This window comes from Podarcis gaigeae, assembly GCF_964106915.1.
Source record: "Podarcis gaigeae genome assembly, chromosome: 2".
Lineage (NCBI taxonomy): Eukaryota > Metazoa > Chordata > Lepidosauria > Squamata > Lacertidae > Podarcis > Podarcis gaigeae.
The window spans coordinates 109,517,814-109,529,001 of NC_139679.1; the positions used below are offsets into that span (position 1 = coordinate 109,517,814).

The 11,188-nt window shown below is 46.2% G+C and overlaps 2 long non-coding RNA genes across 2 annotated transcripts in view; one reads left to right on the forward strand and one right to left on the reverse strand.

The window, feature by feature from the left end:
- Nucleotides 1–5,336: 5,336 nt before the first annotated feature.
- On the reverse strand, nt 5,337–9,531 carry LOC310839466. Its single transcript, XR_014561537.1, has 3 exons — nt 8,957–9,531; nt 6,129–6,269; nt 5,337–5,463 (listed from the first exon to the last, which is right to left on the reverse strand). It is a non-coding gene; the product is annotated as an uncharacterized lncRNA (long non-coding RNA).
- Nucleotides 9,532–10,500: 969 nt separating this feature from the next.
- LOC310838256 overlaps nt 10,501–11,188 on the forward strand; it is a 49,995-nt gene continuing 49,307 nt past the window's right edge. The window contains exon 1 of the long non-coding RNA XR_014560858.1: nt 10,501–10,952. This is a non-coding gene — a long non-coding RNA (uncharacterized lncRNA). The remainder of the gene's footprint in view (nt 10,953–11,188) is intronic.

Consider the following 11,188-nt stretch of genomic DNA (forward strand, 5'->3'; position numbering starts at 1 on the left):
AGAATACAGTGGCACTATTACTTCCCTTGATCTAGATGCAATACTCCTATTGATGCAGCCCAGAATTGCATTGGCTTTTTTAGCTGCCGCGTCACACTGTTGGCTCATGTCAAGTTTGTGGTCAACCAAGACTCCTAGATCCTTTTCACATATACTGCTCTCAAGCCAGGTGTCACCCATCTTGTATTTGTGCCTCTCATTTTTTTTTGCCCAAGTGCAATACTTTACATTTCTCCCTGTTAAAATTCATCTTGTTTGTTTTGGCCCAGTTCTCTAGACTGTCAAGGTCGTTTTGAAGTGTGATCCTGTCCTCTTGGGTGTTAGCCACCCATCCCAGTTTGGTGTCATCTGCAAATTTGATCAGGATGCCCTTGAGTCCATCATCCAAGTCGTTGATAAAGATGTTGAATAAGACCGGGCCCAAGACAGAACCCTGTGGCACCCCACTAGTCACTCTTCTCCAGGATGAAGAGGAACCATTGATGAGCACCCTTTGGGTTCGGTCAGTCAGCCAGTTACAAATCCACTGAGTGGTAGCATAGTCAAGACCGCATTTTACCAGCTTCTTTACAAGACTATCATGGGGAATATCATGTTGTTCTCTCTCTCTTATCAGATCAGCCCTTAGCAAGCACAGCATGTGTAAAAGAAACCCAGTGAGCCGTATTCACAGGTGGCTCAATTATTACCAAGGAAGCTGAACATTTGGCTTTTAGCTCTATCAAATGGCCATCTCAGCTCTTCCCTTTGCAACCACTGAGCCTCATCTCTATGATACTCTTCAAGGCTCAGGGAAGTTATGTGCTTGGGTAGTGATGTGATTCATCTCAAAAAAGCAACAACCTCCCAAAGGTTTACTGCACTTGCTGCATATGGATTGCTCTGTGTTCCAGAACTAATACTTGACATGTGGAAAGATAAATGACGAAACAGAATATTCAGAGACGGATGCACGAATTTGATCCAGGACAGAGTGGCCACATGTACACAGAAGGTGCACACACTGCGTTTTGTTTTGTGAGGTGAATGTGGTAAATGTAAAGTTGTCGCTCTTTGTGGGTTCATCCTACACTGTTAGGTGTATGTGGGAGACTGTTTAGGACTCAGTAAAGCACTGAGGGATGAGGGTCCCTCCGCCGCTGGGTCTGGAATGGTTTCTAGTGATAACATGTCAGCGAACTGTTCTCCTCCTCTTCCATTATTTCCCAGCTTTCCCCCTCATCTTCCTCTGAGGTGTTGAAGGAAGGATCGCAAGTGAGAGAGTGCAATTATGCCCCACTTGTGGGCTGCCCATGGGCAGGGAGTGAGCAGGATGGTGGACTGCACAGGCCTTTGGCGTGATCCACCTGAGCTCAACTTGTATGTTTGTATAAGTGATTTAGATCTGCACTGCAACCCTATGCTTGTTTACTCAGAAATCAGTGGGGCTTAGTCACCCACATTGTGTAGGATTGCAGCTGGGTTGTGTGCAGTACCAGATCAGCTCATGGTGAACATGGGTAAAATGAATCCAGTTCTGTTTGAACAGTCTTCACTGGTGGCACAAGGGAAGCCGAACATTTTATTTCTGGTCTATCAAATGGTCATCTCAGCTCTGTCCTTTGTAACCATTGAGCCTCATCATTGGATACTCTTCAAGGCACAGGGAAATTCTGTGCTTGGGTTATGATGTAGTTGTGTGTGTGTTTTTTAAAAAAGCCTAAAAGCTCCCATTCACTGCAGTCGCTGCATACTGATTGTTCTGCTTTGTAGACCTAACGCTTGAAATGTGGGATGATAATAACAGAACAGAACACTTGGGGATGCCAGATAAGAAGATGGAATCTTGCAGCATGACTTTGATCCAGAACAGGCTGGTAATGTGTACAACACAGAAGGTGCACGTGTTAGATTTTATTTTGGGTGACAAATGTGGTAAATATAAATATAAAGCTATCGCTCAGATGGGATTCTTACCTGGGATAAGATAATGTTAGAAATATAATTGATTTAATTGAATATTTGGGTTCCAGGAAAGATAAACAAGCAGCTTTGATATTTATAGATGCTGAGAAGGCATTTGATAATGTGTCTTGGTATTTTATGAAAAGAAATTTAGAACTTATGGATATGGGTCCAATGTTTCTTAATGGTATTCAGGCTATTTACTCTGAACAATATGCTAAGTTTTATCTCTCTCTCTCTCCCCCCCCCCACCCCACTTCAGGGATTTCATCTTTGGTACACTCCACCCCACTATTTTCCTATTCAGGACACTCCTTGACTCCCATGACCCCATTGGTGCATGGCTTTCTTTCTTTCTTTCTTTCTTTCTTTCTTTCTTTCTTTCTGAGCTATTTTTAAGGAAATTCGCCAGAAGCTACACTTCCAACACGGGTTGCCATGGGTCCTGATTTTCACGGACATTTCAGCAATTTCCACCCAGGCACTATTTCCAACAGCTGAATCCTGGCAATGTCCAGGAAATTCCAGACATACGGCTGAGGATATTTCACCCCTCCCATTGCAAGAATCTGCTGATGTTCCAGAGAGGAGGGGGCAGACTTTTGCTCGCTACTTATTCCGCTCTGGCCTTACTTCAAAGAGGGAGAGACTGAGTGTTACCTCTGTGTAGATAAGGTCGCTGCAAAAGCAGCTGCAACACTCAGTGCTGTCCAGCATCTCCATAAAGCTTTGTATATAGTTTCTATAGTACAGTAGCTGTAGAGAATAAAAGAAGATATTATTCAGTGCTGTCGTCCGAGTGATTTATGCTCTGCTGTACTCTGCTGTTTTCTGGAAGTGAGTTCGGTGCTCACAGCTCTGAGTTGTGAGTCCACAGCACTTAGACCTGTTCCTGTGCAGAAGGTGGTCTCTGGAAATGCTACCCCAGCTCGCCTGGCTCAGTCGGGGCTGAAGTGGTTGAGCCCAGTCGGTGGCACTGGCTGAAAGGCGAAGCTGACAATGGCAACCCCAATTTTTGTTGGGTCTATACACAAATGTAGGTTCAGATGTGCTCTTGTGAGTTGTATCTGAGGTGGTGCTAAGTAAATAAGTGTCCTGCCAGGACAAGGACTTCCGCTTTTGCAATAAGGCTCCCTCCTATGTGACCATTGCATACGTTCTAGGGGTTCCCTCAGCCGTCTGGAACAAATTTGGGGGCAGCGCAGGGTTCGCAGTCTCTCCTCTCTCTTTCTCTGAAGGAATAAATCTTTCCCTTGTTTCTGTTTGTTGATGTTGTATAGGAAAACCAGCATAAAGCGTTTGTATTGCAATAATAAAACTCTATATGCTTATGTGGTGTTGGTGGTGGAGGCAGTTGTTGTGGCAGCTCTTCACATGACACCAGGAAGAGGATGGCGCATTGCATAATAATAATTAATAATAATAATTTATTCATACCTCGCCTATCTGGCTGGGTTTCTCCAGCCACTCTGGGCAGCTTCCAACGAAATATTAAAATACAATAACCTATTAAACATTAAAAGCTTTCCTAAACAGAGCTGCCTTCAGATGTCTTCTAAAAATCTGGTAGTTGTTTTTCTTTTTGACATCTGATCAGAGGGTGTTCCACAGGGCGGATGCCGCTACCAAGAAGGCCCTCTGTCTGGTTCCCTGTAACTTGGCTTCTCACAGCGAGGGAACCGCCAGAAGGCCCTCAATGCTGGACCTTAGTGTCCGGGCAGAACGATGGAGGTGGAGATGCTCCTTTAGGTATACCGGACCAAGGCCGTTTAGGGCTTTAAAGGTTAGCACCAATACTTTGAATTGTGCTCGGAAACGCCTAGGAGGCTGTTGCAAGCTGTCACCAGCATTGGGAAACACTGAAAGGGTGGGGAGCTGGCATAGATTAATCCCTTCATGGGAGAGCAGCACCTTGAATTTAGCTACCTGTGGCATTCAGATTGCTAAAAGTTAGGAGTATCCTGAAAATACAGGGGGGAAACAAAGCACACTACAATATGGGCAGAGTGTGTTAGGGGAAACAGTTCAATGAATTGAGGGCAAGAAGTTTCCCAGAGCAATGAGGTTAGTGCTATGTCACTGTGAAGAGTGCCCCTTCCCCAAGGCGGTAATGAAGAGGGCTGTCAGCAGGGGTGGGGAGGCTCCAGCTGGGGGAACCCCCAGAGGAGGAAGGCTCAGAGCCGGGGATAGCTGTTGGGACACAGAAGTCAAAGCGAGAAGATTGGTGAGAGGAGGTGTCGGAAGCTAAAGGGGCAAAGACTCTCCTCCCTGAAAGAGAGGGGAGTGGTTGTGGGCGGGAGCCCGAACACTGCTCCTAGCAGGGGGCGTTGCCCCCTGCCTCCAACTCACCTGGCTGGCACTCATGCCCCCCCCCCCGGTGGCCATCCAACCAGGTGCCATGGGGGGGTCGTGTCCAGCAGCCTTTATGCTGCAGTGCCAGCCTCTCTCCCCGGCCTCATTTCTCTTCGTTGTCCTGTGCGAGTCACCCACCCTCCACTCCCTTTGAGTTAGGGCTTAGGTCATTGGCCTTGCTATGGACCTTAGGTTGGTCGCCCCGGTTGCCCGGGGGGCCTGGTAGGAGTTTTTTCCATTTGGCATTAGGCTTCTTGGTTTTTTCGCCTACCTCGTAGCAATCGTCACAACCTTTTGTGGTATTGGTGGGTAGGTTAGGCATTGGAATAATGTGTTGTGGTGTGTCGAAGTGCTAGGTGTGGCCATCGCCTATGCCTTCAATTTCTAGGGGTATTCCGTTAAAGGAATCTGGCGGTCGTGTATTCTGTCCGAAGCCTGCTTGGCGGGAGGCCATGGCACGACCCTCGGTGACATCAGGGGTGAGCCTATAGTTGGATTAGCATCAACAGGTGATGAACCCCTGGTGAATAAACCCACTTGTTTCGTGATCCAATGCCTAAGCCAATACCTTTTCATTGCTGTAATCAATAAAGTTGTGGCCTTTTCTAGCCCATTAACCTTATATCGCATGTCCCTGTGTCTTCATTTCACATCGCGGGGTTCGGGTCCTCGAACCACAACAGGCTTTAGTGAGCAGGAAGAGCCTGTGACAGGGAGCAGTTCAGACTCCAAGGCTGAAGCAAAGGACGGCAGTGGTGATCAAGGAACTGCTGAAGAAGCCAGGGAGTCTTCTCCTCCAGCTGTGACAAGCTCCCCTCCTCCCTGGCCTCCAAGAATGCTGAAATGTGGCACAGAATTTTTAATTTTTAATTTTTAAAAAGCATGCCCGTCCACTTGCTTGCCAAGACCACTGAATGCCACTGGGCCCACACAGAGACCACTCACATAGACATCCCCACATAGCAACGTAACGCACAGCCCTTTGTTCACATCAGAGTTCTTTTAATACAGCATCTTCCTTAGACTGCATTCAAAGGCAGTGGTCTCTGTCATTACAGCAGTGGAGCTCGTGCACTTGCTTTACAGCATGGTGGACCTTTCGAGTTTTGCAGCCCCTGGCATAGAAGCCGCATCGTTTGTAGTAGCGCAACACATGTTTAGTTACCACTGGGAAGAGAAAGAAAAGTATCTGGGTTACTGTTAGAATCTAGCGAAAGATGCGTGATGGTAATGGAAGGATTCGCTCATAGCAAGGTCCCCATCAGAGGCAGCTGGGGAAACGGGGGTCTGTGCTGAAAGGCAGGTTTTTGCTACCACTGTTCCCAGGTACAGCAACCAACACCCCCATTTATCCTCAAGAATGAATGGAAAATTCCCATGACATTAGGTGAAGCATTGCAATTGGGATGCCACTGGCCAGAGGGCCCAACCTGGCCCCTGACTTGAGATACCTCAGCCAGGTGGACTGTATCACATGGATCCTTTCTGTATCCAGGATCCTTTCTGTACCTTGGCATGCTAGAGTTTGACTGGAGAATTATAAGTAAACTTAGAAAACTCATGTTTTTCCTACTGCTTGCAGGTATTGTTGATTCAAAGGATTTCCAGGGGGATACATTTCATCATGTGACTGAGGGCTTGGAATCAGGTTTCGCATTAGCGTAGCTTAGAGCTTCCATTGGAACGAGGTGCTTCTCTCGTAGTTGTTCTTCTGCTGAAATTGCAAGATCCCCGACCTCCTCTGCACCCAGTCATACTAGCCATGCCCCACCACCCACCCATGGAAATGCACTGAAAATAAGGGGGAGGGAAAGGCAAGAAGGACCACTCACTTGAAGTGATTCTGTACAAGACGCAGGCTGCAGGGTGTCCTGTATGTGGATCATCAGGGCATTTTTCTACATATGGGGCAACTGGTACACACGGCTGTCCTTCACCCTCTGAATCGCACACAGTACACATTAAGGCATTTGCTGTCAGTGGAAGAAGAAAGAAAGAAAGAAAGAGAGAGAGAGAGAGAGAGAGAGAGAGAGAGAGAGAGAGAGAGAGAAAGGCATCTGCTGTAAGAAAGGCTTTTCTATTTACATGTCTTGTCCCTCCCTGGGCTTCTAAGTCACCAAACTAGTTGTTTCCTTCAAAGAAGGAAAATGCTGATCAGAAAGTTCTGGGACATGATCCATGAAGAAATAAAAAAGTTACGAAGAACTTCACATAGCAAAAGACCAGAAACATACTTTTTGGGAGTATTGAATAGTGATATTTCTAGAGAAAATACTACGTGACATCAGTGGCGAGAATCCTGGTGGCTAAGTACTGGAAGGGTAACCAGGTACCGACCAAAGAAGAATGGCTATGTAAATTATGTGAATATTTGGAACTGGCCAAATTGACAGATATAATAAGACTAAAGGCAATGAATACAGTCAAGAAGGAATGAAAGTGCTTGAATAATTATTTAGAAAGACAAGGTTCTAAAGTAAAAATTTGGCTGTGTCTAGAATGACCTCGTGAATGGAAAAGGGGAAACATACATATATACATATCAATATATTGAAAGCAATACTGAAACACAGATAAAATATAAAATGTGAAAGGAAGTGTTGTGAGAGTGATGGAAGTCTATTACTATTATTATTTTATAAAACAGTGTTTATTGTATTGAAATATGATAAAGGTAAAAGGTAAAGGTACCCCTGCCCGTACGGGCCAGTCTTGCCAGACTCTGGGGTTGTGCGCCCATCTCACTCAAGAGGCCAGGGGCCAGCGCTGTCCGAAGACACTTCCGGGTCACGTGGCCAGCGTGACATCGCTGCTCTGGTGAGCCAGAGCTGCACATGGAAACGCCGTTTACCTTCCCGCTAGAAAGCGGTCCCTATTTATCTACTTGCACCCGAGGGTGCTTTCGAACTGCTAGGTTGGCAGGCGCTGGGACCGAGCAACGGGAGCGCACCCCGCTGCGGGGATTCGAACCGCCGACCTTTCGATCGGCAAGCCCTAGGCGCTGAGGCTTTTACCCACAGCGCCACCCGCGTCCCATTGAAATATGATACTTTTCTTTATTCTTTTATGGTCTACTTTTCTTTTTCCCCCTTTCCCCCTTTATTTTTTTCTTTTTCTTTATCATATTCTTTATGTATGGCTTGGTATTGATGTGTTAACTTCGCAATAAAAATTATAAAATAAAAATAAAAATGTTGAGATGCCCTGAGTCTAAAAAGGACATTGAGGGTGTTGGTTTCTGCTTCCTTCACTGTGCAGCGAAGTGCTTGTCACGGGACAATGTTTTGCATTCCACAGTCAGAGTACTGTTGGGTTTCCCACGGGAAAGGGAGACTGGATGTGACGAACACTGGTTTCCTGTTTTTCACAGTTCTCTCGGTGTTTCCGAGGAGAGGAGTTGCTTCTCTGCTCTCGCAGAGGCAAGATGCATGTTTGTAATCTCTCAGCATTGAAGTGTAAATAAAGTAAAGTAAAGTATGTGGCACGTACTGCTCATCATTCCGCTGTGCAGAAGAGTCTGCAAATTCAACAGAAGGTGTAAATTGAGCCCCACGGAGTTCCGCAGAATGTGATTGGCTGCGTCTCAGGCTGCCTAGAACCAGGAGGACCCTCCCCTCTGCCACATCCCCATAACAGGCATCTGAGGGTGCAGCCAGCTCCAGCATTGTAGAGACTTTGCAGAAAGGGTCCTCTAGTGAGTCTCCTGAGACTGGCAGGTACCAAGCAGCAGCTTAGAGTTGCCATATTTCAAAAAGTAAAAATCTAGACACTAAAGTTGTAGAGCTATTATTCTTATTATTATTAGTGAGGGTTGTTGAGCTGTTGGGACAAAATTGCAAAAAAAGAGAGAGAAGAATAATGATGTTTGTGAGCTATTTTTAAGGAAAATTGCCCAAAATGATAATGCTGACATGGGTTGCCATATGTCTAGATTTCCACTGACATTTTGGTGATTTCTGCTGGGACACTGCTTCCGACGTATGGCAACCCTACAACAGCCGGATGGGCAACATCAACAGATGTTAACACCAGAGAGTTTGCACCAGCCGGGGTGTGTGTGTGTGTGTGTGTGTGTGTGTGTGTGTGTGTCACTGCAGCTATGATAGGAGGAGCACTGCCTGCAGCTGCCATTGTAAGCTGTCCAGTTTATGCAAACAATTAAACATTTTTTCAAAAATAGTTGTTGAACTGCTTGGGGAGCGGAAAGGCTGCACTTATGACTACTGCAAACTACTTTGATTTTTAAAAATCAAATGTTTTAACAAGTGAATAAATAAAGATAAAATAACCCCCCTGCCCTGTGCAATAGAGCTTCATGCCCCTGAAAAACTTTCTGAAGCAGGGACCGTGCAGGGATTACAAGGACAGGAGACATAGCAGGATTGTGGAAATAATCTCTGCCAATACCCTGACCCAAGCATGGTGGGTGATGATGCCTGTATAGATCTGGCACTTAATAGCATCAAAGCCTTTCTCCAGGCTACGTTTGCATTATTTCCAAAGTTAGCCTTTCAATCATTATCCCGAAATAGGTGCCAGAGCTAAAAAGAGAAAGAAAATAGCTTACGGGTTCGCCAGTTCTTAGGAAGGTAGGTGGTGGACATACAGCACACTTGAATTGGTGGCCTACCATGTTTTTCCATTGGCAGGTGGGACTTACCTCCACAGCTGAGGCAGAGCAAAAGACAGACTCCAAGCAGCCAGACCTGAGCCAAGCATGGCTTCATGTTAGCAAGGAAAAAGCTCTGTCTGATTAGAAAGACTGTTTTCAAGAGTGATTGCTTGGAGACAGAGGACTAGGCTTCCTGGTAATAAGGAGGAGGGAGAGCTCAAATAATTCTCTCGGTCTGAGGCTCAATACTGTCATTATATAAGGCCAAGAGGGGCCTTTTTGGCTGCTCAACCCATTCTAATGGGCTTCAAGGTACAAGAGGGCTCTGGGCTGGCTCTGAAGAGCAGCAGAGATGTGGGTGGTGGTTCCTTGAGCCGTTAAGTGCATCGTGTCCTGATTGTTTAACAGATCCTAATGGGATGTGGGTTCAGCTGGATGCTCTACAGAATGTTCCATACCTCAGTGGTCCTCTGATACTATCTTTTGTGGCAGCATGCCCATTCCTTTCAATGTGTTCTCTGCCCAGCTCCACATTTCCTGGTTGACTGAGCCACGCAAACCAAAACAGGAGCATGGTGCACCAGGGTAGGCAAGTTCAGTAGCTGATTTGGCTCTGAGGCCCAGAACATACAGCTTTTAATTTTAACAATCCTAAGTGCTTGTGATACCCCAGTAAAAAGGTAAAGGACCCCTGGATGGTAAAGTCCAGTCGAAGGCAACTATGGGATTAGGGTTAGGGTTAGGGTTCAGACAAGTTCAGAAGCTGATTGGGCTCTGAGGCCCAGAACATACAACTTTTAATTTTAACAATGCTAAGTGCTTGTGATACCCCAGTAAAAAGGTAAAAGGTAAAGGACCCATGGACGGATAAGTCCAGTCAAAGACAACTATGGGGTTGAGGCACCCATCTCACTTTCAGGCCAAGGGAGCCGGCGTTTGAGCACAGACAGCTTTCCGGGTCATGTGGCCAGTATGACTTAACCGCTTCTGGAGCAACAGAACAACATGACAAAAGCCAGAGCTCAGAGAAACACCATGTACCGTGGTACCTCATGTTACAGATGCTTCAGGTTACAGACACTTCAGGTTATGGACTCCGCTATCCCAGAAATAGTACCTTGGGTTAAGAAATTTGCTTCAGGATGAGAACAGAAATTGTGCGGTGGCAGCGCAATGGCAGCGGGAGGCCCCATTAGCTAAAGTGGTACCTCAGGTTAAGAACAGTTTCCGGAAAGAAATAAGTTCTTAACCCGAGGTACCAATGTACCTTCCCCCCACAGTGGTACCTATTTATCTGCTTGCATTGGTGAGCTTTCAAACTGCTAGGTTGGCAGGGGCTGGGACTGACCCAACTCGAGATTCTGAAATCTTGTACAGAATGTCCTAGAGCTCAGCTTCCAAATGATGCTGTCTTACATGGGAAGGAAGTGTATTCCTTTCAGTTAACAAGACTTTCATTATAGGAGGCTCAGAGGCACCTTCTTTCTTCCTCAGGGCACCTGTCCCTGCTAGGCTCAAAAGGCACAAGGAGCTTTTTAGGTGCATAATATACTGCTTCTTTGGACAAATCCAAATGGGCTGAAGCTGAGGAACCAGCCGGATGCAGTACAGAGTGTCCCAGACTTCAGCAACCCTCTTACATGTAGGGATTACTTGTTCACCACCAGGAAGCTTCAGCCAGGCCCATATGTGCTATTCACATGGTTGTTTCATAGTCCTAGGCCTCCCTGGTCCTCTGATGCTATCTTATGGGGAAGAATTGCAGTATGTGTTCCCCACCAGGAAGCTGCAGTCAGGCATACGTGATTGTTGCATCACATGGAACTTCAGCTGCGTTGGAACCAACAGACCTGGACCAAAGATCAGTTTTTACTTTAAAAGGTTTGGATACAGAAGGGAATATTTTACTCAAGGACCTAAAGGGCATATTTCACCAGCGCTACCGGGTGAATGGGCTGGGAGGTCACACAGCTACTGACCCTGCAGCCACTGAGTGGATTTCTGTGCGGTCCTTTCTGTACAGCCTCAGATGCTCCCAAGGGTGGTAAGTTGGACTAATTAAATGGAACCTTTTCCCCTCAAAAAGACTTCACCCAGAATCTTCAGTAAAAAGCCACTTTACAATGAATTGAAGAAATGAGTTTCGAAGCCTCTTGCTTGGCCTCCGTCACAGCAGAAAATTTTGGATTTTTCCAATCACTCATTCACCAGAAAGATATGAACGGAAAGCAGTCCTCTCTCCAGATGAAAAACCTAAGTTCAGTGGAGGCTGGTCTACTA